The sequence below is a fragment of the Teleopsis dalmanni genome, chromosome 2, assembly GCF_002237135.1.
Source record: "Teleopsis dalmanni isolate 2A chromosome 2, ASM223713v2, whole genome shotgun sequence".
Taxonomy (NCBI): Eukaryota; Metazoa; Arthropoda; class Insecta; order Diptera; family Diopsidae; genus Teleopsis; species Teleopsis dalmanni.
The window spans coordinates 32,050,168-32,078,099 of NC_051847.1; the positions used below are offsets into that span (position 1 = coordinate 32,050,168).

Sequence of the window (27,932 nt, forward strand, 5' to 3'; positions counted from 1 at the left end):
CAAGCACAGGAACGGCCTGAGGCAGTACTACAAAGACCACGTTTTCCTAACATTGCACAAGAGGAACAGGAAAATCGAGACTGGCTGGATAGGTTCTATTCAATAACACGCTTAGCTTTGTTCCTGATCATTTTGTTTTATAACTCATCGCCATTGCGTTGTTTAGCTGTAGTTTTTATTGCTGGCGGAATTTATCTTAATCATATTGGTGTGTTTCATTTTCGACCAGAACGCAATAATAATAATATAAATCGCAACAATAACGATCAAATACGCCAAGGTGTCGAGGAAGTACAGCAGGCTCAAGCACAAGCTCCTCAAGAGATACAAAATGAGAGTGCATCAAATACTGATCCCGCCGAAGAAAGTTTAGCAAATCGTAGTGAAGATGTTGAGAGTAATGCAACAGAAGAACCTGCTATTAATGCTGAAGACACCGATGAAGAGCAACAACAACATGATTCTTCTGATGATACTCCTGGTGACGATGCAGAACCAAATGCAGCAGCTCTACCAAATGTTGGCGTTCTAATATTTGTACGTATATTTGTGCTAACATTTTTTGCGTCATTGCTTCCAGAGATGCCAGCATTGTAAATTATGGGTAAACTATAACATAAGACATAAATAATATAACAAAGACAAGCAAAGCGGAAGGAGAGGGCAAATTAAAATATTTTTATTTAGTAAACCATTAACTTGGAAGCATATGTAAAGCACTGATAGTTTGTTTTTCCACATTTTTAACAAGAATTTGCTTCAACTCTCAACCATTCCCTATTTCAATACACTTCCAGACTTTTCTATTTTTATAAAAAGGAAGTACTAAGTATTTTTAGCTAATATTAATTACTAAAATATGTAAGTAATTAATTGGTGTTATTATGTTTGAGTTTAAATAAGAATTTGGTTCCATATGTTGTCAACTTAGTACTTCTATATATTATCAAAATGTTTGTCGAAGATTTTTTGGCATATATAATATAATTTTGATAAAAAATTTTAAAAAATAAAGCTACGAAATTTTTATGTAAATATATATACCATTTAATCAAAAAAGAACGAGAATTTAAAAAAAAAAGCAAAATTTTAATTTTTAATTTATTATCGCCTTCAAAGTATTCTCCTCCTGCGGCAATACATGCATGCCAACGCTTGATCCAATTTTCCATACAAGTTTTATAGGCCGCCGAAGGTATGGCCTTTCTCTCTTTTATTCTCTATGGTCTCAAAACGCGTCTATGGTTCTCGCAATGGCAATTTGAGTCGGGGAAAGATGAAAAAGTCACACGGGGCCATATCTACGACGGTACTTGGTTGATGATATTGGTGGAATTTTTGGCCAAAAACTGCGACACAACTAACACTGTCTGAGCCGGTGCGTTATCGTGGTGTAAAATCCATGAGTTTTCCTTCCATAAATCTGGCCTCTTTTTGCGAAAGGCCTCACACAAACGACGCATAACGGCCAAATAATACTCCTTATTGACCATTTGACCATCTGAAAGGAATTCATAGTGCACCACACCACGTATATCGAGGAAAACAGTCAGCATAACCTTGATTTTGGACCGACTTTGGCGTTCTCTTTTCGGTTTCGGCTCACCTTCGAAGCACCATTCGGTCGATTGTCGTTTAGCGGGCATGTCAAATTCATAGACCCATGTCTCATCACCAGTTATGATGCATTCGATCTAACATGTTAGGCGACTAACATCCAATAGTTACTACCCGATAATATTTGGAAAATAAATAATAGAGATTGAGTTTCACTTGTAGCACTCTCGATTGAGATCGCGTTTGTATCGATGGATTAGACTCCACGTAGCACTTATCAAGCTAAGCTTCTAAAAGCAATCATAAGTAAAGGCACGAATTGCTTTGAATCCAAATCCCAATAAAGAAGAATAAAAGCACTACAAAAGCTTTTAATTCATGCCAACAAATTTAAACAGAAACACACAAAACGTGTATGACAAAAAAAAAAAGAACGAAAAAAAAAAAATAAAACGCGCTAAAAATAAGAACATAATTTAGTTTAAGTCAAGAGGTGTAAAAACCAGAAAAATAAATGTAAATAAACACAAAAAAATGCGAGTAAATAAAATCAAAAGTAAGTACGAAAAAAGTATGTTACAAAGTCAGAGCACTGATTCAACACATAAAAAAAAAATACAATATGGAAGAAACCAGTAAAAGCACACAAAAAAGTAACAACAAAAACTTCAGACAAAAATAAAAGAAAAATTATAATCAAAAATATTGTAAACCTCAATTTCTGCTTGTTTGTTGCCAACACAAAAATCAAGCCGAGCTTAAAACCGCACATTATGGAAACCAGTTTGGAACGCAGTTAGAAGCACAATTGCTCTCACGAAAATGTAAGCTTAGAATAAATTTTAAGAGAGAAAAATATGTGAGAGATTATTGAGAGAAGAACTTTTATTTAGAAAATTTTTTTACTTTTTACTGTGACTATTAAGTTATAAAAATAATTAAAATTATCTTGATTATAGTGATTAAATTTTGATTTTTCTTAATTTTTATAATTATTAATTTTTACTATTACTTATTTATATTATTGTTAATTTTTATTTTTATTCATTTTTATTATAATTAATTTCTTTTATAATAGATTTTAATTATTATTATTTTTATTATTATTTTTATTATTGTTTATGTATTAATATTATTTATATTTATATTATTATTATTATTTTTATTATTATTAATTTTTTACTACTCATGTTTTCTATTATTCATTTTTAGTATTACTCATTTTGATTATCATCAATTTCATTTATTTTTAATTTGTATTATTATTATTAATATTATTTATTTATTTAAGTAATAGGCTATTAGAGCACCCCGACTAGGACAATTTCGGACTATTTATAAATCTTGTAATTGTTGTGGGCTTAGTTTTACCTATTTGACTTGGGACTAATATCCCACTTCCAAGGTAATCGAGTCTACGTCTTGCCACCGCTGGGCAGTTGCATAGAACATGTTCTGATGTTTCCTTTTCCTCATGACAGAGTCGACAGGAGTCACTTTCTACCACACCTATTAATATATATTATTAATAATTTTTATTATAAATAATTTTTATTATTACCATTTTTATTATTATTAAATTCTTTTATTATAGATTTTTAATATTATTATTATTTTTATTATTCATTTTTATTATTACTCATTTTTGTTATTATCATTTCTTTTATTTTTAATTTGTATTATTATTATTATTAATATGTAGATTATTATTAATTTCTTATATAATAATTTTTTTATTATTATTATTTTTATTATTATTAATTTTTTTTATTATACATTTTTATTTTATTTTATTTTCTTTATTATTAATTTTTATTAATATTCCTTTTTGTTATTATTCATTTTTATTATTATTCATTTTTATTATTATTTATTTTTATTATCATTATTATTTTTATAATTTATATAATGATTACAACTGAAAGAATTGAATAAAATATTCGATTTATAATATATGCGGTTATATTCATATAAAATCGTAAGTTATTATTTATTGATAATATTATTGACTTACGCACTTCGTTAATATGTTTTTATAAAATAGGTATAAATAATATCTGCAAGGAGCACCTTACTCTACGCCCATGACATCGTCGTCTTTGAGCGTACTAAGGACAATGTTACAGCTACTTCTGTTGCTATCAAAAAGAAATCTGCGAAAATGGGCTTAGCGAGGAATGAGGGCAAAATTTAGTATATGTCGACTACTGGTAGAAATATGCATCCCATCCCTTAAATGCGGAGTTGGTAGCTGGCGACTACCAACTAACTCTTTGTCCTGAATCTTTATATAGAAAACTTACTATATATATAGATGAGACTTTTCATCTTACCCTGGAATCGCCGGTACAACCTAACCTAACCTAATAGGTTGAAGAAAGATATGTTTATATAAAGGTCCGTAAATATAAAAATTAATTAGTAAGGTTTTTTTTGGGTAAAGTTATTTTACCACCTTATATATTATTTAACTATTGTAGAAATTGAAGAGTGGAATCCAAACGTATCTTTTTTAAACATACGAGATTTATTTTTGTAAGATGTTTATATGAACATGTTGACAAGAAAAATATTAACAAAGATGGCATTGAAATTTTAAAAATTTTGATTTTAAATATCACACACCATTACTTCAAGAAAATAATTTTTATTTGAAAGCAAGAGCTATATTTTGGAATCCAAAATTAAAGTTGTAGTGTTCTATAAAAAAACTGAAAATGAAAACATTGCAAAGTATACAAAAATTTCAAAATACGGCTGGTCCAAGCGTTGCTGTTGCTGGGAGTGCAAGCTCTGCAAATTCTAAAGCGATTCCGACGATACCAATAGCGTTAAATCATGTGGCAGATTTATCGTTGATTCAGACAACAACTGAAGCACCCACACCGGGTCGCGTAGGCGTACTAATCAAGTTTTTTGAAAAAGTTATTTCTGATAAAAAGGAACAGCCTAAAGTTATCAAGCCAAGATCTACTAAAGAAAATGGGTAATTAAATGAAGAACTGCAAGTAGTACCATCGATGAACATAAGACCTAGTAAAACATGTCTCGTTTCCACGCAATCAGAACTAAAATCTAAAGTTCCAACTACAGATGAGGAAACCAACAATTTAATGAAATTCGGTAAGATCCAATGATTTATTTCAATTTGATAATATGTAATAAAATGAAAATGGTGAATAATTTCTCACTTAAGCTCTTGCAATATAAGATAAAAAATTATATTAGATAATTTTAATAAGAGATAATCATATTCATATTTACAACAGTTGTAGAAGCGCTACTGGAGAAGATACCGTGTAACTTGTGACGTGAGTTTTACACCACCATCACAACCTCAAATATAGGTATTTGACAAAATAAGTTTTGTAAGAGATAATCATTACACATATCTACAACTATCCTAGAAACGCTAATGGAAGAAGATATCGAGTAATTTGTGACGCAAGTTTTACTTTAGTAGAACTATGTCGGATGAAGGTATTTGACAAGATAATTTTTTTGAGAGATAATCATTTTCATATCAACAGTAGGCCTAGAAGCATTAATGTAAGATAATATGGAGTAGCTTGTAATGTGAGTCTTACTTTAGTAGTACTATATCGGATGAAGGTATTTGACAAGATAATTTTTATGAGAGATAATCATTTTCATATCAACAGTAGGCCTAGAAGCACTAATGGAAGATAATATGGAGTAGCTTGTAACGTGAGTCTTACTTTAGTAGTACTATATCGGATAAAGGTATTTAGAAAGGTAATTTTTGTGAATGATAATCATTTCTATATCCACAACAGCCCTAGAAGCGGTGATGAAAGTTTCGTGACATTCTGGAACAGAGCATAAAAGTTTAGTAATAGTCGGTTCAGTTAAAGACTGGTTACAGACAGTTAAAATGGCCTCTAATATTTTCGGACCATCGTTTTTTTATACGTTTTTAATGAATTGTGTTCGTTTGACGTACTTAAGTCAGTAATATTGGGGATAGGAGAGAACTTTAATATATCAATGGATCCATTTTATAATCTGTGATGGTTTGCGATTTTATATTTTGCATGCAAAAGCCAGTGGTTCGTTGGTTAAAAATTTGTTATAGACGCTACACACAATAGTATAATATATTTTTTCAAAAGTTTAGGACATCAAAAATAAATCATTTTACAACAAACTCACTTTAGTTTCATTATAAATCTGAAGGTAATTATATATTTTATTTCATGAAAAGATTTTATATTAATATATATGTATAATTGATTCTGTATTTATGAAGTCAATACGAAGATATTTAGTACTCACACGATTTCAATTGATTTGCCTGAATATTAAGAGCAATAAAAATCTAATATCTAACAAAAATTTCGTCATCCTCTTTTAATAACAATGTGGATTAATTAAGACACAACTGTGTGTACTAGGGAATATATTTGTAAATTTGTATGGAATGTGGTTTTATCGTGTAGAGTTAACAGCATAAGTAATTATTTAAAGTGAATTATTAATTGTTAATAGTGTTTCGTTAAAGTGGATAGAAATGAAGTCTTTTAAAGTTTATATTCTATTATTATACTGGAATATAAGATTTGAAAGTTGGACAAGGTGACTTACGACTCATATCGTTCGTACTAAGTATCAGAATGACAGTGACAACATTATGGACAACATTATTTAAATTTCCACTTAAAAAAAATCAATCATTGAGATTTCATTATATGGAAGATCTCTGTAAATTTCATCACTACCAAATTGGTGGTAGTGAGATCAAAAGTCGCTGCTTTTATAAATGTATGATCTACATATATAACATGTAATAAATAAGGTCTAAACTTTTGGTAACAATCTAATCTGATTATATTAGAAATATATTATATATGGCCCATGCCACACTAGAGTAAGATGAAAGATTAAAATTACCTTTTATAACAGTTTTCACAAAACTTACTGTATTTAAATCAGGGCCGTCCAGGCCAGATGCGATTGCGTAATTGTAGTAGATTAAAAACATGTCGCGGGCCGCATGTGGCCAGGGACAGCGCTTCAGACAGCCCTGAGATGATTGAAATTTTACAAAGGCTTTGTTGACACTGTTATACGTATATACACAATATATTTTTGTCATTTTTTTATATTTTGTATTTAACATAAACATATATATGAATTACATATATGTATATTACATATACATATTATGCTTAATGACAGAATGGAACAGCAAAGCGCGAAAGTAAGAAATTAATACATAATTTGCGAGTACTAAAATAAAGTTTCAAGTACTTCTCAAAATGTTTCTATTACTTTTCTACACATACATACATAAGCAAGTAGAGTTCATGACTACACATTTTCAATCTGCAGAATTCATCAAGTGTGGCAGAGTATCGAAATATGAGTACCAACGTTAATCTTGAAGAATTACTCAAGTATGGTGTGGTCTCCTAAGCATAGAATTCAAATTTTTCTCAAATTTGCTTAATTTTGTAAAACAAATTCAATTTAATATTAAATATATAAAGGGATTTATTGCGATATTTTGCTACTCCAAAAAGAGCAAAATGCTGCTCTAAAAAGAACAAATATATCTTATCTATTGTATTTCACAAAAATACGTACATCATATATAACGACTACAAAAACAAAAGCGCATCAGAGATTTCAGTTTCAATGTTATTACCGCCGCCATTGCGTCTAAAAGCGCCAATCTGTATCTGTTCGTTTATTTCGTTATCGGACACTTAACGCCTCAATACTAAATACCAAATAATTTAATATGAAAATATCGCATTAAAAATTCAATAAAAAAAATTAAAATTGCCAACAGAACATTGGAATGCACAAATAAATGTAAATTATTTGACTGATATTGAAATAACAAAAAAAAAACAAAAGAAAAAAAAACAATTCAAACAAAATCTTATTTTCCTGATTTAATTTTGCTTACATTAACAAAATGTATTGTTTTTATTTTTATTTTTACTTTTGCTTTTTTGTTTTTTATTTAAATAAATAATTTTATTGCTTATAAATTTGCGTTTCACATTTATGAATACAAAATGGCAATTGCATGCGCCGATAACGTCATATGAAGAAACAACAGAGCAACAGAACAGCAGAGCAACGTAACAACGTAACAAATGGTCAAAAGAGCAACTGAGTGTCAACGAAACGGGCCGACGTAGATATGTGGAAGCCTATAAGTGTTTGTACGCCATTAAATGTTTGACTTAGTTTGCATTTGCATGTAAGCATATGTAGGTATGTGAAATGCATAAATGAGATAGACAACTTTTATATGTAAATAGAAAGAAAACGATAATGACGACGGCTATAATAACGACGACCACAACAGTGGAGACCGAGACGACGACTACGACGACGACGAACACTACATACTACACAACAGTATTGAAAAAAGCAAGCGAAGAAAAAGAAGAAGCAGAGGAAGGCAAGTTGAATGACATAAAATATCAACTGACCTTCAACTCAGAGACTGAACCTTAGAAAAATGAATAATTTTCACTTTAAAATTTGCCGCAGCACAACAACAACAACAAATCAAATAAGAAGAAAACAAGCAACAAAATTAAATCAGAGAATGAGCATTTTACATGAGAAGAAGAAGAAGAGTAACAGCAACTAAAATAGCAGCAGCATTGCATGTCAATGCAAACATACAATTGTATGTGAAACGTTTGCGACGTATGAGTGAGTGAGTTAGTATATATATGTGTGTGTATGTGTAATGAAAGCGCAGAGAGTTTGCATTAAGCAATGCGACAAAATCAAACAAAATGGGCTCAAAACAACAACAACAACAACTACGATACATTAATAAAAAACCACAAAAACAAAAAATTTTGCAATTTTATAAATTTAGCTTTTATTTTTAGTCATAAATAAAAAAAACAGTACAAATTATAGTTGTTGTTCTTGCTTTTTTATCGAAAGCCGCTGTTGCCCTGGTGTTGTTGTTGTTATTATTATTGTTGTTGTTGCTGTTGTTATAACTGCTACTGCAAACGTAAACGCAAACTCAGTGAGCCGCAAAATAGCATGCAATATCAAAACAAAAAAAGGAATCAAAAGAAAAAACAATTTATAACCAGAACACTAGCAAAAATAAATATAGCAAAAAATTGTTTGTTTTTTGTTTTTACTTTTGGTTTCTGGTTTTTGCTTTTTTTTTGGTAATAGAAAATCAGGGAAATCGTGTCGACACAACATGAAAATGAATTAAAGTTGCAAAGTAAATTGCATCGCGTGATGAAAATAATGTGCCATTCCCATTTTGTATTGTGTTTTTTTGTTATTGTTATTCATTTACTTTTCCTTATTCTTCTTCTTCTTTTTGCAGTTGTTTTGTTGTTGTTGTTCCTTTGTTATTATTGTTAATTGTTTAGTTGTCAGACATTGAGTAGCGCAATTTCTGAAATTATTGTGGGAAGTTTCCGTGAAGTGTAAATGACTATACTCAAAGCATACCACTATGCCCCATTAGCATATAAAAATTGAAAAACGGGAAGAGAGAGAGAGAGAGATAGCAGAGAGTGAGACTCAGTTGAAGATGAGGTATTAGAAGAAAGATTAGTAATTATTAATTAATTATTTTTGTAAAGATTAAAATAATATAAAAGTAATATATATTATGAAATAATTTAAATAGAAAACATTGGAAAGTTAATCAAAAATCAAGAGACAGGCAGAAAGTAAGAGACAGAGCAAAAAGAGACCGAGAGAGAGAGAGAGTGAAATGTGTTGCAAGATCAGTAATTTGTACACATCAGTAATATTACTTGAAACTGAGTCTTTCAAGCGAAGTTAACTATTAATTCATTAATTTACTAGTTTTAAAGAGAAGTTTAAAAGAGAATGACATTAAAATTCATAAGCTACAAGTTACTCAAAGTCAGGCTCTCTGAAGACTTTTCAAAGTGCCATGGTACATTCACATGTCTGACATGCTAAGACATCTCAGAATAGATCCGATCAATAAATATATAAGGGATAGAGCGCTGAAGCTATACGCGAAAAATGACATGCTGAACAACATAGCACTATCAAATTTCAGATCAGTAACTAGTCGTACTGGGCGGTATGTAGATCTTAGTTCAATTAGCGAATAATCAGCGAAGCTTGTGACGAATATATAAATTAGTCAAACAGAAGGGAGGGACTCTGTAGAAACTTCCCTGCTAAGAAAGAGTAAAAGTGACTAGTTGTAGTAACTCGGAAAAACCTCAACATAAGATATTAAAATACATATATTATTAACTAATTATGACCAGATAACATTTGAAAGCTTATTTAAAAGTTAAGAGAGAGCAACAGAGAAAGTATGTTTGAAGAGTGTGGCTAGATTAATAATATGTAAACATCAATAATAACAGTTGAAGCTGAGTCTTTCGAGGGAAGTTAACTATCCATATTAATGTTAAAAATCTTTAAATTGTATGAAATTATAATATATTATTATATACTTATAAACAGATAACATTAAATAGCTTAGTTTGCAAAACAAACTATTATATAATAAATAAGTGACTGCCGGCTTTGAATTCCAAAATACTTAAGTTCTATCCTTAGTCCTTACTGAAGTATTTTATCGATGTAACTAAAATGTTTTGGCTGATTGAAACCTATTAACTATTATATCGTAACAGCGCAATGAAACAAAATGACGGAAGTTATCGATAACACATCTTTTAATTCTTTTGTAGTCAATCGAATAGAAAGAAAACATACAATCCTTAAAGAGAAGGTTCGTATTTTTTCTATAACCAATCAAATAGAAAGTGAAAGAACACGCCACATCTGTTGCTCTCAGTCTGAGAGCAATATACTCCTCTGCTTCGCTTTTATTTACTATTACACTTCTGAGATATGGTTCTAAATGTCTTAATTTCTCTTCATATAATTGAATAGAATGGAATGAAAAGTAAAGGTACTCCGTTAAATCCACCAATCCCTGGTGTACTCTTGCATACAAATCGATATCTACAAATCGTTAAGTCTTCCTATGTTTTATTAATATTATTATTCTTATCTTTTGACAAACTGAACATTATAAATTTTTTTAAATAACACAAATTTTATTAATTTAAACTAAATACCTAACTGCAACTTATTTAAAAATATATCCATAAAGAATCTTAATCAAATTATACCTTTTAAGTCATTTAAAAGTTTATTATTAAACTTTTAAAATTTTAAATTCCTAACTCATCCATTTTCCAAACAACCTATAGTTCACACAATAGTCCTTTGAATATTAACAATAATGAAAATTTAAATATATCAAATTACGCTTTTACAAAACCCATGCATAGTTCTGAGTTATTGCGGCATGTCCTTTCACTTCAATGACCCAAAGTTCATAAAAAAAAATTTGAATGGCTACATTTTAAATTTAAATTTTATCCTTTTTTGACGTAGTATCGCAAATGGCACACTAGGACCTTGTGAACTCGCAGCAACGTGCACCAAAAAGGATACAAATAAAAAAATCATGACAAAGGCCATAAAAACCAAAACAGAAAAAAATAAAACCAATTTTCTGGGTCGATGAAAGGTCTACCACCTGTGTGGGAAAATATTCAAATGAAGGACCTGCACAAAAAGAGAAGCTTACGCCCTCAGCACAAACACACATCCTTGTGCTAACGTCGAAATCTAAGAATAAAAAGCAAAGGTGGAAGGCTGAACTTTCATGTAGGCGCGCTGGCTGGCAAGTGGCAGGCGAAGAGTTTAGCAAATACGTTAACTTGTACGGCACAAGGACACAGGATGTCTGGTCGTCGGCGACGTTCATGACGTTATTCGTGATTTTAAATGAAAAATCGATATGCAAAATCCCCAGCACTTAGCTACGCTTAAAGTGTTGTGCTCCTTGCTTGAAAATTATAGGAGTTTGGTACGCGCAAGGATTAGGTAACTTTAGCTCCTTCGGATGCTTAACAGCATCGTCCTTGAGCTGGTGGATTGTATTTGGTGCAGACGAACTTTGTGCTAAATTTCTAGTTAAATTTGAGAAGGATAGTTTTAAATAAAAAATTTTTGACAAGGATTAAAAATTTGGAATGTTTTTTTTTATGAAATATTAAAAAAATATTAAATTAAATATAAGTATATTACAACATCAGTTTTGCATTATTATTAAAATAAAAATTTAAAAAGAATATTTAAAAATTCAGAATTTAAGTTGTACGTGGGCGTATGAGTGACATAAGTTGATATAAATTAAGATGAGCAGGATAACGCAAGACTTAGCAGTTAGATAATTATTTACTATTATTTATTTAACTTAATTTATTTATATTTAAGAATAATTTTTCAACAAAAATATTTTAACTGAATCTTCAATTCAGAGGTACTCTTAGCTTTAATGTTGGTCAAGACCTTTACTTGTCTGAAAGTTGCAAACCTGTCAGCTTGCTGTGCACTATAGTAAAAATTGCAGAAAAATAGTATTTGCAAGATTCGAAAATATAGTAACAGTTAAAGACAGACCTACCAACACCGCGTCATCAAATCTCAGAATGGTTACAGGCTCCTCGGGGAGGTATGCATCTGAGGTCAATTATTGCTTAGTCTGCTAAAGTGATAAACAATAATCTAGTCAAGGCGCAAAGAAGGGTTTTGAAGAAACCTCGCAGTTAATAGAGAATAAAAGTGCTCAGGTGCACTGACTCAACTAGCCTCAACATAATAGTAGTTAAAGTCATCATTCCCAAAACGCAGTAAGGATTCCAAAAAAATATTTTCATATACAATAAGAATTTCTAAAAGCATAAAATCATGTTCTCAATTAAATGAAATCTATTGGAATGATCTTGTTTGATAGCGCTCGTTTAAAAAGGTACAGGAAGATCGGTTAATCATCAAATTAAAACATTATGATATTCCAGTTGATATAATAAAATTTTTAGCTAACTTGTTATCAAATAGAGAATTCTTAATGAAAGTCCAAAATACCTTTTCATCTGTAAAGAAAATTAAAGTGGTTCATCAAAGATTTCTATTTCTTTTTAATTCTATAATTTATATACAGCAGTTTTCCTTTGGAATCTGTGCACAGAAACTCATTCCTGTTGTTGTTATTGTTGTTGTAACCCGATGGAATCTGGTAAGCAAAAAACACGAAATGTAAATAGGTAATAGTTATATGAAAACGAAGGGGACTATTAGGAAGTGGGAGTAGATTAGGGATAAGTGGAATTCAAATTGTGTCAATTAAAATCAAGACGGAGAAACCTAGCCATTCTATAGGGTGCGTTTAAAAGTCGATTGGGCTAACAATAGGGTATGCGTTGGGGCAGGAGAACAGAAATCTATATTCAAAAATCAAATAAGAGTTTATAATGTGGAAATAGAATTGAAATATAATTTAAAATACTTAGATTCAACTTTTGACAGAGAATACACTTAGCTTGGACAATATAAGAGTCAAAAAACTAACTTAGAAATAGATTGGCAGGATAACCTAAAATTCTAATATCTAACATTTGACAGAAGATACACTTAACTTGAATATTATAAGGGTCCAAAAACTGACTTGAAATATAATTTTAAATAATCATAAACCCAATGCTTTAAAAGCAAGTAATTGGACCGAAACCCGTTTATGGCTATACTTTTAGCAATGGTTAGGAAGAGAATACTTAAAATAAAAACTGATTCGCCACTCGTATTCTTATTTCAGACAAATCTCTGTCTCTAGCATATCCTCTTGACATTTACAATCAAATGGTGCTCATGAGGGATACGAACTGAGGAATATACCAAGACCAATATGTGCTTATTTTTATATAAAATATTAGACAATGTCTCTTCCGGGAATATACATTCCAGGGTTACGAGCAAATGATATGCAATATAAACATGATCTGAGCAATATACCGGGACAAAAATCTGCTTTAATATAATTAATCAATTCAAATATTGTATGGTAACTTGCTGTCTTTTGGAAGAAATTAAAGACTTATGGAAACCATAGCAAATATCTTTCTTTTTTTTTGTATTATTGTGCGTATATTTATATTTATAATATAAATTACAAAATTTTAATGAATCAAATATTATTTACAATAAAATTTCCAAACCAAAATTTTTAGATTGTAATGAATCATTCCAGCCACAATATAAAAATAATGTGACTTCATGTAACATTTAGTGGCAAACCCTATATTGTAACGTATTATGATGTCAGACCACAAAATCCCTTTAAAGAAGTAAACCACAAGAAAATAAACTCAACAAATAAATATCACGCAAAATATAATCTCAGATAAGAAAAAAACATTAGAGACGTCAACAAGAAGAGTAATGAATTGATGCAAGACACCGTGTTCAATTTAAGTCAAGAGAAAAGTTTATCATTGGCCTCACCGAATTTGCAGTACCCTTCACCCAAACTGGAATGCCATAAAATTTTTTTCAGATATTATATTTCTTTTTTAAATCAAGGGCAGTCAGTAAATAACTGAGAGCTTGTCGATTATTAACAAGTATTGACCGCATTATCCCAATCACAACACTCTATGAATATGCAAGACTCTAATCCCTGCTAAACAAGATTGTAACTGTTTTTTTATTATTATTATAATATTTAATAAAGTTGCAACCATGAGGTATATTGTGTTCCTTCATTGAATTATATATTTAAATAATATATCTTATGTAAGTGCAATTTTGTCTATAAATTACAGTATTAGAGATAAATAGCACTATAGCAGCACATATTTATATAGATGCCTCAAAATTTGTAAACAAATGAGGCGGTGATTCCCGGTTACACCTAATAGATTAGATCAACTAAGATAGTCAAGTTTAATATAACATTGTATAGCGATATTAATATTTTCATGGATAATTAAGCTATTATCAAACCACTTATAAGTCTAGAGACAAGATCAACTGCTCATGATGAGAGACATGTTATTCTTATATAGTTATACGTACGACTAAATTGGATATGTTAAACAGAACATATCTTCCACTTTATGGGAGATATCACTTTAACAAATTGGCAGTGCCTGAAATCAATTGATTCATCAAAAATTTATGAGAACATTAGAGGTCATGATGAACTCATCATTTTAGTACTCATCGGTACTAAAATAGACAACTGCTCTTTGCAAGTTCCAAGAACAGCCATGTCTACATCCCGGAGCTATTCGTGACCCCAGTAACCAAGCGTTGTTTAATACCCCTAAAGCGACAATACAATCAGGTTCATGCAGTTACTACAACAACAACTATTGCTCTTTGCCTGCAAATAATTTACACCTAGGGACTTTTGATCTCTTTTTTAGGAGCACACTAAAAATCCCAAAAGGAATTCGAGAAATTAATGACTTTCAAGAATTACTCGTTTGTGACGGTCGTAATAAATATGTAAAACAAAACGCTATAACTTGTATTTATATACTATATTTTGGAGAGTTTTTTAAGAGTGCCACAAGTATAAAAAGGGAATTCAAAAAGAAGAAAAGAAATTCAGAAATGCAAATTGGATCTGTGGGTTCAGGAAGACTAAACCAAAGCAACAGAAGAAATTCAGAAATTCTAATGCGATTGTATAGGGACTGATATCATTCAACAAATTATACTAGTGATTATATCTGAAAACATGGTTTGTAGGATATCTGAAAAAATTTCCGTACATATATGTACAAAGAGGACTCTAGATATCCCTAAATCATTTATTCTAGTCCGAAGTGAACTCTGCTGCTTCACAAACTTTTTGACAAACTTAATATTTCATATATGTACACTACAGGTATGAAGGGTATCAAATTCAAGAGAAAAGAAAAAGAATTTGTATTAGAAAAAATTATATATAAAAATTCCGAAAAGAAGTTATAAAAAATTCAAAAATTATAATAATTCGTCTAACATGACTCAAAGGACACATATTTTGGCCACCTTAACACAGAAAGGATTTTACCATAAAATGAAGCCTCAACAACTTACAACAACAGAAATGTGTGGCAAACAAAGCGAAAGGAATAAGAGACAAAGACAGAGACAGAGACGGAGATGAAGACGGAGAAACCGTTAAAGGAATAAGCCAAACTGTTGGCATTTAAATATGACAGCCTGTCAGCCATCAAGCCGCACGTCTGTCAGCGCACAGACACAACGAAACGCCGAGACAACGAAACAGAAGCTCCAACCATTCGCAGACCTACGAAAAATGCCTTTAATGCGTTGCTTTACGGAATATCGGAATATCAGAATGCATAAAACATGAGCGAATGTCTCAGTTTCAATGGGAAGAAGGGAAGGTAAAGTAGTGGCTTTTGTGCTGTCTGCGAGCCTATTTTGTAAGAATGATAAGAATAATAAAAAATAATAAAAAAAAGAAAAAATAAATGACATTTATTTTTACTTTAGCATTCAAGTTTAATGTAATTCCTTTGCCTTCTTCTTTGTTAAATTTGTTAGTCTTTTTTCTCGATTGTCTGCAGACTGAATTCTAAATGGAAAGTTTATAAATAACAAATGAGAGTTTAAAAGTATATTTTAATGGATATTAGAGAAAAAGTACGTAGAGACTTTAATTTGACAAATCAACACAATTTGATGTAAGAAGAAGCATTGCTCGAGGAAAATTTAATTGGAACTGTAGAATATCCTCAAGGTTTTAGACTGACAAGGACTTTCTAAAAGTTGCAATAGCACAGAATATTAAATACTTGGAAACAATAAGAGAACTTGTGAGAGGTCAGGAAAATTTAAACTTATAAAGAAGAACATTTGCTACAAAAACTTATATAGAAAAAATTATCATTTACTCAAATCGCGGACATTGAAAATAACTTCAAGTTCAAAAAATGTACAAACCAAACGGAATCACAGATATAATTAATTTAGAATAAAATTTTACAACATACAGTCATATACTGCAAACTTAAATGTGGACATATTGCAATGTTTCCAGATAAAAGTAATCAGATCTAATGTTAAGGCTCACTTGGGATTTACTAATTATCAGTTACATTGAAAACTAAAAGTGTACATATACAATAAAAGAAAAAATAAGGAATAGAACACAGACCTACGAAACACATTTGAGCAACGATTCTAATGACCCAGGTCAACAAATGACGAATAATCCAATAGGCTTCAGTCGATTACGAAAATGTTCCAGCTAGATCTTTGAGATTAGAAGATAATATAAAAAAACTGCTTATATTTTTAAATCAATGGTGATCCATACATAAATTCAAAATGAATATCAGAATTTCATTAAAATCTTTACCCGTAGATGGAGTAATAAAACACGGTCTAATAAAAATCTATGACAAACGCTTAAATGTAACAGTTTCAGATTTTTGTCGAAGTTACAATGTTGAAGGAAAAGAGGTTACTCTACACCAACTGTGCTAACCTATTAAAGACTAAAAATTTTAAAATTATTATCTGTAGATAGTCTATCGACATATATCAGCATTTTGTCGAATCACGATGATTCCCAAATGATGGAAGATGAAATATAATTTACTATAAACGGAGTTATAATGCTCACTAATTATTATATTCAACTAGTTCACTAGTTGTCGATATATCACCTACTGTATTTTATCAATATTTCATTGGAAATCTTTACAAAAATTATCAAAAAATCAGGATGAATCTTGAATTATGGATTAGGAAATGAAATTCATTGCAAGTGGTTCTGTTTTCTCACTGTCTCACTGTAACATATTTAAGTCTATTTAATTTAAAATTGTTTTTCAAAGATAAATTTTAGTTTTATATTAACATTTCAATCGCAAAATTCATCCGACTTTAACCACCCGAATGCATAAACCTCCCACCGACTTCTCAAACCCCTACACTATCCTGACTCTGTTTTTGCGACAAAGCTAAATTTAGTCACCTTGACGAGAACCATCTCACACTCGCCCGATAATACCTCATCCAGTTTCATAACCCTCTCCCCGATTTCTTAACCACTGGCACCATCTCTGGAGACCTTGTGCAAGTCGTGCGCTTCAAATTCTAACCAATATCTTATGATATACTTCGATGAGCAGCGGCTCAATAACTGCGACTTTCGAAACTCTCGCTCATAAAGTCTATCACTAACCTAAACCCTGCGTTTACGCAATAATCCCACCGCCATCACCTACACCCCTTCGACCTTTAACAAGTTCTTGCTTTCTAGTTTAAAGACACCTAGAGTTCTAGATATTAAGCTTTTTTATTACATCTCCCTCACTTAGTTACTGAAATAAAAATCCACATTGCGATGAAAATATTCTCACAGAAAATCACAAAACTCCAAATTAGAACATACAAGTCAAGTACACTGACTCTGAACTTTAACTTTGGCAGGGCACGAGTTCAACCTTTGGTATTTGCAGTCTCAAAAATTATTTACGAATAATTTAATATAAGAATATCAAAGTCAGGAATTCAATCTACCTCAGACTGCAGATACTGTAGAAAAGAGAGAAAAACTGCTTGAAGAGTGCCAGGCATTGATGCACAAGTCAAAGAAACACCTAGGAGGGTATTTCATAGATCATAAGGATCCTTTCTTTTCAATAATAATAAAATAAATATAAGAAATTCTTCCAAGATGATGGGTATTTGCCAATACTCGAAACAGCTATATGGTCAATCAAAGATTCAATTAAAAATAATATAAAAATAATTTTTGTTGTTGTAGTTTAATACTGTTTGAAATTTCGCTTTAAAAACTAATTATTTATTCCTTGAAAATATCTTCCATTGAGAAATACTGATAAACTACTTGAAATTAAGTGTCTTTCCGGACTACAGTGATTCAAGGAACATATTTATTACGGGTATTATTCAAGCTATTACACATCTCTTCACATAATCTTAAGTTTTAAAGCTAGATGTCACCAAAATTTCTTCTTCAATATTATTTTCAGTGTACTTCCCGTCGTTCCATTCATATATTGTATATTAGTTTTCGTTTTATATGAGTCGCTTGTGACTCAAATGAAATGAAATTGAGTAAGGTTGTGGGACAATGAAGTGTCATTATCCCAAAATATTTTGCCATACATGCTCTGCTCGTGCAATGGAACTACCATAATCCAGTGGCGTAACTACATTTTTTAGGCCTGTAAGCAAATTCTAACTAAAGGGCCCCTATCAACATACTAGGGGGCCCCTCTTTTTATACTCTTTACACGAAAAAATTTAAAAAGGGTATATAAGGTTTATCAAGATTTTTGTAACGCATTAAAGGAAACTTCGGAAATACCATTAAGTATATATCAGAATACTTTTACAGTTCAAACTACTCTCTCAGCTTTTGAACTCTTCGAATAAAACTTTACACATACACTTTTAGCCGACCCTGTTCACCATTTGATTTGATTGAAATTGGACGTCTATTTCTTGTAGCTGTGATATAAACTTAACAATCGGATATGAGGTTTCTCCGTTTTTAATAAAGGTATTTAAATAGAATTTGGTGTATACAGTACTGATATTTGCAAAAGACAACGTACAAAATTATTTTCAAATGGGTTTAAATCTAGATATAGCTTCCATATAAACTCTCGATTAAGACACATACTTTTCTTAGAAAAACTTTTTTATTTTATAAATAGATTTAATATTTTATTTGAAGTACATACATATTATGTACTTTAAATTTAAAATTTACGTATCTTTTATAAAATTCAATATGAAGTTATAACAACAAAAAACGTTTACAAACATTTACAGTGGGCCCCCTAAATTCGGGGGCCCGAAAGCGTTGCTTCCAGTTGCTTCCCTGTAGTTACGCCACTGCCATAATCATTACTGTTGCTCCTGCCATCGTACGAGTATTATTAGCGAGTATTTTGAATAACAACGGCGCCGTTATCCTGCCACGTCTGCTACTGTCTGCGTAACAAAATAACTATATAATACATATTGATTTCTTTTATTCTTTGTTTTGGTATTTGTAGGATTATTAACATATTATGCTACTTCAATAAAATACCCAGACGAATACAAATACAACTATAAATGAACACATACATATGCGAAAACTTTAAAGACAACATGGCAACATTTAGCGTCATAGTCCCAGCCACATTCACAGTCACAATCATTAAAAGGACTAAACTTGGATGGAAGAAGTCTAAGCGAAAGGCAGCCAGGATATTCTGAGTGCGTATGCACGCAAAAGTGTTTTGTGTCTGGTGCACAATTTTTAAGGGCTTTTTAAGGCTTAAACAGCAAAAACGCACACGAGGAGCTCCGCACGTTTATACTTGAGGTGAGCACCTTCCCTTCGCGTTGCTTCTCACTATCGTACTGTCGTGATGTCCTTTGTTGGAGATATAAAAAGGTTCTGCACTAAATCAATTTTATGGTTTGCTGTTTTTTGTTTTATTTTCTGACTTGACTTTATTTTTTTTTTCTTTTTTGTTTTTTTTTTATTGGCTTAGTATTGTTGTTATGTCTATAACCAAACCTTAAAGTGTCAGACATAATTTTATTATGTGTTACAAAGCCACACATAACCACATTGCACTTCATCCTGGCGTTCCTTCTCGATGTTAGAGGACAGAGTCTCACCTTTCTGGCAGTTGGGTTTTTATTTATTTAAGTGCTCGGTTGAATTTTGTTAATGATTTGGGTTTGGTTTGCTTTTAGATTATTAATTAGTAGAAATGATTTATGCTCACTGGCCAAGGTTAGTAACGTGTTTTGACCTCATTTATTAAAGAAATCATTTTGCCAATTTTCGACTTACCACACATTTGCGTTTTAATCCTTGAAAAATACTTGATTGGTGTGAAGATTTCTTGCAGTTTAGGGTTGATAGTATCTGTAATAGATGGAAATGATTCAGTGATGAAAAAGTGAGTAAAAGAAATTTCTTAATAATACATAGTAAAACTTCAATAAAACAATATTAATTAATTTATTTAAATTTACTCATAAATCAATCATCTTAGTCACTCGAAACTCTTTAGTGAGTTTTTCATTTAAAATAGCTCGTTGCAATATACCTATAATATCAAGATATGAAAAAAAAAGATAGTATCTAGAAGACTGCAGCAATCTGCTATAATTTCAAGTTAATCGCGATCATTTAAAAAAAGTAAAGCACAAATAGTAGTAGGAAAAGGAGTATGAATAGGAAAAGGAATAGGAACAGAAATAGAAATAATTAATAGAATCAATTGACCATAATAGTTGTATGATCAGCTAAATTTCGAAAATTCAACTAAAATTTTTGTTCTGGTCTTTTCATTTCTATTCGAAACCTTCTAACCTTTAAATAATTTCTTTTCGTCATAAAACGCGTCACTCTCAGCAAGAAAAAATTAACATTAAGAAATAATTAATGTTATAGGAACAGGCATGCCAATAGGAATACGAATAGGTTTAGAAATAGTATTTCTAATAGGAATTATAATAAAATAAGAATTATAAAATAAGGAATTATAATAAAATAATTATTATGTAAAACTTCTTTAGCAGATAAATTGCCTATAAAAAGAAGTATCTTTGAGATACAAATTTTCTTTTCTTTGACACATTTAACGCCGAATACTTTTTGCCCAAGTCCTATATTAAAAAATTTAAGTGATTTTTAATTCAAGATTTTTTAAAGTTAGAATTTTTAAAAATATAAGATACATAATCATCTACTAAAAATATTTCACCAAGACTATACTTTGTGTAAGGTGTTAACATACTAGCAAAATTATTTATTTATTGATCTATTCTAACCTAATCTAGCTTAAAACTAGTTCAGCTTTGATCATGTCAACAGTCGCTGTATCATCAGTTTGTTACGTAGGTATATTAGCTCAGGCCTGTTTATTTTAAAAGAATTGATGATGAGTTATTGTATAAATGAATAATTTTGCATGGTTCCGTAACACAGTTTAGAAACTTTAAATTTATTTAAAAAAAATAAAGTAAAAAACAAATATTTGATGTTTAAAATAACCTGTTCAAATACTCAATAAATTTATTAATAGATTAGAAACAGGTCATCAAAGAAATGTGATTATTTAGAAACTAAAACGTGTCAAACTATAAACGAGTATGTGCTCAATATGATTCAAAAACTAATTTAAAGTAAAATATTGACTTACATCTGCATATTTTACCCAGAAATTTTGTTATATTGACAAATGAAGAAATAGGCATAATTTATACAATAGGGATGCCAAAATTCATTTAGATCGGATAGTATAGACGGATCACCAGTCAAGTCCCTCAAGAATTTATTCTAGTATTTGTTTTTTAAAATATAATCTAAAATACTTCAATGAAAAAAAATTAATGCGCCCCCGGGTGGGCTCGAACCACCAACCTTTCGGTTAACAGCCGAACGCGCTAGCCAATTGCGCCACGGAGGCTGTTGGGTGCTTCACGCAAGAAGCGTTCCAGAATTTTAGCTGGCATATTCTTTCTGGAAAAGAATATTTCTTTCTAAATAATTATTAAAAATAAATTTAATTAAATATTGAAACTATATATGTATATATATGAATGTATGTATAAATAACATTGTAAGTAACTTTTCACATATTTTTATAAGAAAGAGACAACTATATTTATTATGAAGTACATTACAAATGTTCAGCATGGAGTGATTGCACTTCCAAGAAATAGTTTTCTTAAATTGGCTTAAAAACTGGAAATCTACTCTATACATAGTACATTTCTTTATAGATACACAAACATACCGATGGACAGATAAACAACGCTGACAATGGTTAGTACAGATTTCCCTTCTTCTGGAAATTTTAACGGCATCACAATCGACAATAATTGTCTCTGAGTGTAAGCTTAGATGTCCGCATCAAAACATGCCTTTTAAATCTAACCAAGCTGATCCAGAATATATAGCGAACACTCGTATGTATTGTGTGATATCTTCTTTAGTGCGTTATACAAAAACGACAATGTTACGATATCTGAGGTACCAGCACCCGACGTTATTTTTTTGTTAAGATTGACTATTCTCAGCAAATTATTCCGCTACGCTATATGACGTTATAGATTAGTTTTGCAATAATTAAGTTAGTATTGTAAGTAATTTCTGCTACGCTATATGCAGACATAGCTTGGTTCTTGAAATATCGGACTTTGAGCTCACAATTTTTTATATTAGTAACACCAAGAAGAGAATAGATGCTCCATATGTTGTCTATTGATATATTGCTTACACAAAGAACAATTCACAGTGACGGTTCAATTCTAAAATTCAATATCTCCAGTCTACAAACTACTTGGCTAAATATATCAACGCTAAAAGTTAAATGACCAATTTCGCAAAAATTACCAGACAAAATGCAGCGAACCATATATCAAACAGTGTTTTCAAAAGGGTTGTATTAATTATTACATTATAGTATTATGCGTAATTCCGAAATATATATCATATATAAGTATAATATGCCAGTAACACTCTTAAGCACCGTCCTTTATCTATATATATATGTACGATAAATTCGGTTCTTGACATTATGCAAAAGTTATAAATTATAAAAAATTATGTGTTATGATCGATCCTGCCAGGAGTCGAACCTGGAATCTTCTGATCCGTAGTCAGACGCGTTATCCATTGCGCCACAGGACCTAGTTATCTATCATAGACACGTTTTTTATTTTTTCGTATTCATAAACTTTACTATACAGCACTATCCTCAAAATAGCCTCTACAAAACATATTAGTATAATGCCTACAAAAATGATCATTAATAAAGCCCAGTTAAGCATTTCAAAAATATACTCATATCTGAATTATATCATTCCATTATTATAGTAAAATCATTTCTTCGATTATTAAATTATTTATTTATATTTTCAAGAAGCTCCTAACACAGAAGATATAGAATACAATAGATATGTAAAGTATTACGAAATCGAATACATTTATAGATTTTCTATCGTTTTATCTTTAATGTAATGTGAACTAGTTTTCGATTTATCGATTTATGCACTATGTTGTTCTGGTGTTTTGTTTAATCTGGTAAATGATCATTCAGCTCTCAATACTTGGTAAATGAACAATTCTACTGTTTCATTTTCAATCTATCTTACTTGTCGAATTCTCATATATACTTAATTAATACAATTCATTCTAATGTTTCATTTTCTTGGGGATTAAATCGCTGGCCTATCAAATTTTCGAAACGAACTGTACGTTGTTCTGTTGTTTCATTTCCAATGTGTATTATATATGCAGTTGTCATATTTTATTCACTTTGGAGCTTCTATATTTTCTAAACAAACCGAATGTTATTATATTTTTTCATCTTCAACTGGTTCTCTTATTATCCTCAATATGTCTTACATATTTTAAATGCTCATACTTAAGTTTTATTTACTATATCCATGGATTATTATGCTCTCAAATTTTCTGCATGATTGGTTTTTTTTATATCTTACCTAGTACTCATGTATTCCTATTCTAAATCAAAGATACATTAAAAATTTCCTTTCGTTCACTATTCTTGCGTTTCATTAGCTAAACCAGCGCTAAAAGTCTGCTCCAAACATAACCTCTCCCTCTAGACAGATTATCTAGATGTTTTAAAAAATCTAGATATCTTTCTCACTACACCATTTATCTAGATATTTTGAAAATACTAGATAATTGTCGGTCAGATTGTTTTTATATACATAAATCTCATATACACAAATTTTTCTAAACAATCACCTTTTAAATGGATATAATAACACAAATAACTTAAAATATAATAAATAGATCTCTGGTAGTTCTAAAATCAAAATATTCTATATTATTACGCAAATACTTTATGTTCAGCCGGAAAGCATAACTTGAGCGCTTGGAAGACAAGTGGTCCTGTGGCGCAATGGATAACGCGTCTGACTACGGATCAGAAGATTCCAGGTTCGACTCCTGGCAGGATCGAAAAATTGATTTTTTTAACTTTCTATTTTTATTTATTTACTTATAGTGAGTAAAATACATTATTTAGATACTGTTTATACTATCTGTTTTTTTAATTTTTTATTTACTTTATATAATGTAACCACTACATATACCGCAGAAGAATTTATAAGCAATTATCTCTAGGTTGAAACCTAGTTTTGTAAGATTGTTATTTCATTTACCTAAATGTCTTGGTAACCAGGATCTTAGTACATTATTTTTTTCTAAGTTGCTTAGTCCAGGTTGGAAACAATTATCAACTGGAACCGAAAATAATAATTACTTCAAAAATTTCTAAGAAAAAGAGCAACAACAGCAAGTTATTTAATTAAATTCTTATCTAAATATATAGTTTATATAGTTTAACAACTTTCAACTTTAATATTATGAGTGCATTATATATGTAAGCCTTTTAAAATAAAACTCAAAAAAATATAATAAAATTTGCTTAATTTTATATTTTTCACAAAAAATAATTATTTTTATGTGCATTTTACTTTTCCACGCACATATAACTCATACATCTGCTGTGTGTTTTAGTTATAATAAAACACACAAATAATTATTATTTTTTCCTTAAAAATATAAATCTCAAAAATAACTATTATTTTTGAAAACAAACATGTCGGATGCTTTATTTATTATATTATAACATGCGTGGGAAAGTAAAAGGCACATAATAATAATTATTTTTGAAAAATGTGATATAATGCAAATTTTTTAAATTATTTTAGAATTTTATTTTAAAATGCGAACGATAAGAGTTATTAGTTGATTTTTATTTTTTTATGATAACTGTTACGATCCCTAATTATTAACTGTCATTGATATAATATTAGAAGATGTAAGTCTCGCTTAGGGTAATTCTTTATTGGATAAAATGTACATCGATTTTTATACATATTTCCTGTTGTACTCATTCAAAGCTTATTGTATTCCTTTGGCAGATGGACCAATAGGTTATTTTTAGAAATTTTTAGAAGGTACTAAATAGATGATTCAGTACCTTCGAGATAGCATAAGTTTTCCGTTAATATGTTAATCATCACACTTATAGATTTTGTAGTTGGATATTACATTAGTGGGTCATACTGATGATCCAACAATATTTTTATAATTGTTTTATTTTATAAACATTTTGTGGATAAATATTTTAGGTCCGAATATTACAACGTATCTGTGGAGTTTATCGAAGCAATATCGAGTTTTAAATCTATTATGGTAATTCGAGATAATAATATATACAAATGCTGAAACACTTATAACTTCTCTGGCCAAAACTGATTTTTATTTCAAGAACTATACAGTATCAAAATCTTTATTACTAAAAAATATATTGTGTTTCTAAGTTATTAAGTGAGAGAAAAGTTAGATTTCATTTTCAGAATTTCACAGCTGGTAATAGCTACATTTCCTTAGTCCTCATCACCTGCAGTTTACTTAATATATCCTCAACAGAGTTAAGATCCCAAATTTGTGAATAACATCAACTCATGGTTTCGAATCTCTGTTTTAGGTATATGCATAAACCACCGAGGATAGTGAACCCAACAAGAACCCATGTAAATACTTTCCTTTCACGCTTAAGACGCTGGAGTGCCTTCAATTTTTCATTAACATTTTTGTTATAAACTGCTTCGAGTATTAAACTGGCAAATTGTTCTAAGCGATTGATAGTTAAACCATTTGTTCTTTTTTCTAAATATGCCTCATCTGTCTGATCGTGGTCTTGAATACTATGTGAACTATATATTTTTCTAAAATGATGGGGTAAAAAAAATATTGCTATTGTATATTTTTTCTGACTATCCAAGTACAAGCCATGATATTGTCTTTTCATTTCATTCATTCCCAGCTTTCGCAAGCCATCCAATCGAAATTCCCTCTCATTCTCATCCATCATATTCGTTGGATCCAAATTTATTGGATCCAAACAAGAAAACTATAAATTTTGTACGTATATTTTGAATTGAAGCCAGAGAATTATTTTTTTTTTTATTTAAATTTAATCAATTTTATTTTAATTGTGTTAAATATTAACTTATTTTGACAACTTAATTTTGGTTTGCTTTGTTAATAAATAGACCACATACAAAATTAACTAATAATCTGCATTAATTAATAAAAAAAGTTTAAAGGGCTTCGTCCCCTATATGTACTATATATATGTACTATATATATGTACTAGACTTAAAAAAAATAGCAAAAGAAAGTTTTTAAAATAATTAATCTACTGACTACATATTTCTGGACCGCTAAACAATTTTGAAATAAATTGGTTTGAAATCGGGATGTCTGACATTTTATTAAAATTAAGCCGAACGACAAAATCTGCCTGAAACCTCTTCTACAGAACCTATATAACCAGTTTCTTGACTGAATTAATAATTTAGTGTATTATAACAGTTAACCGAACCACTTTAATAATGTATTCAGTTCAGACTCGTGATATATTTTCCTTTGTCTTCCAATTTGAGTAGACTTAAATAGTCATAATATTTAGACTATATTATGTTAATAGTTTTTTTGTAAAATAAAAAATACTTTAAAATAAATATTTATTACAGTTCCTACATAGAAATATAGCATTTATAATGGGTTATCTACATCTTGATCCTAATTTGGCAGTACATACCAAATTAGGTTGGTCTAATTTCTAAATTGTTCTAAATTAAATTAGTCTCAATTTAGTAATATATATCTAGCAAATGGACCTTTCATCGAATTTATAATGTGTTTGTCATATTACAATAAATTACGCTCCATAAATAATTAATCAAAAGCATGTCATTTCAAAGTTATTGCCCTATTTAGAATAGTATACAATAAATATGAGGTGCTGAAACCCTGCGAAGCGGATTTTGCTCTTTGAATAAAAATCTAATTATCATGTATTAAGGACATACTTACAAATGGTGCGTATTGAAATTCCCAAACCAGCAATCTTAATCTTGCCCAGATCAAAACTGAACAGTCACAGAAAATGTGATTAGAACTCTCATCCGCAAGAGATAGACCCCTTTTGTTAAATTGATATACTATCTACCATGATGATAAGCCTTTAAATGAATTACTAACAATGCCAGGTTTGTACTACTAAGGAGGCCTATCAACGCCCTACCGTAGTTGTACGGACAAACTAGCTCTTTAGCGTAGCAGTTACCTACAGTGTCGCATCACTCGCGATTTCATTAGGTCACAAACCTCTTTTTAATCAAAGATTACGTTATGGACCAATAAGCCTTCCGAAATTTATATTTTTCCAATTTATGTTTTATTTTATTATATATTTTTATTGTATATTTTGGTTATTATATTATATATTATATATTTTTTAGACTTAGGACATTTCAGTAAGATATGGTATACCGTAGCAAAATGGACTTACATTTTTTACAATGGAAAACGTTTATCCGTAATTGGAACTCAAGGTGCATAAATTTTATGATATGTGCAGCACTTTCTCTAACAAAAG

At 30.1% G+C, this 27,932-nt stretch overlaps 1 long non-coding RNA gene and 3 other non-coding genes across 12 annotated transcripts in view; 2 read left to right on the top strand and 2 right to left on the bottom strand.

Annotated features, from left to right (window-relative positions):
- LOC119674825 overlaps window positions 1–27,932 on the top strand; it is a 93,492-nt gene that overhangs the window by 18,712 nt on the left and 46,848 nt on the right. For 2 of the 9 annotated variants that reach the window (XR_005252208.1, XR_005252210.1), the window contains exons 1-5: window positions 4,215–4,680; window positions 4,827–4,904; window positions 4,965–5,037; window positions 5,088–5,169; window positions 5,220–5,301. This is a non-coding gene — a long non-coding RNA (uncharacterized LOC119674825). Of the gene's footprint in view, window positions 1–4,214; window positions 4,681–4,826; window positions 4,905–4,964; window positions 5,038–5,087; window positions 5,170–5,219; window positions 5,302–5,354; window positions 5,706–27,932 lie in introns of those variants that run through there. The other 7 variants (XR_005252211.1, XR_005252212.1, XR_005252209.1 and 4 more) reach the window with 7 other exon arrangements.
- Window positions 21,838–21,911, bottom strand: Trnan-guu. The gene has a single exon. It is a non-coding gene; the product is annotated as a tRNA-Asn (tRNA).
- Window positions 23,065–23,137, bottom strand: Trnar-acg. Its single transcript has one exon. It is a non-coding gene; the product is annotated as a tRNA-Arg (tRNA).
- Trnar-acg lies at window positions 24,364–24,436 on the top strand. The gene has a single exon. It is a non-coding gene; the product is annotated as a tRNA-Arg (tRNA).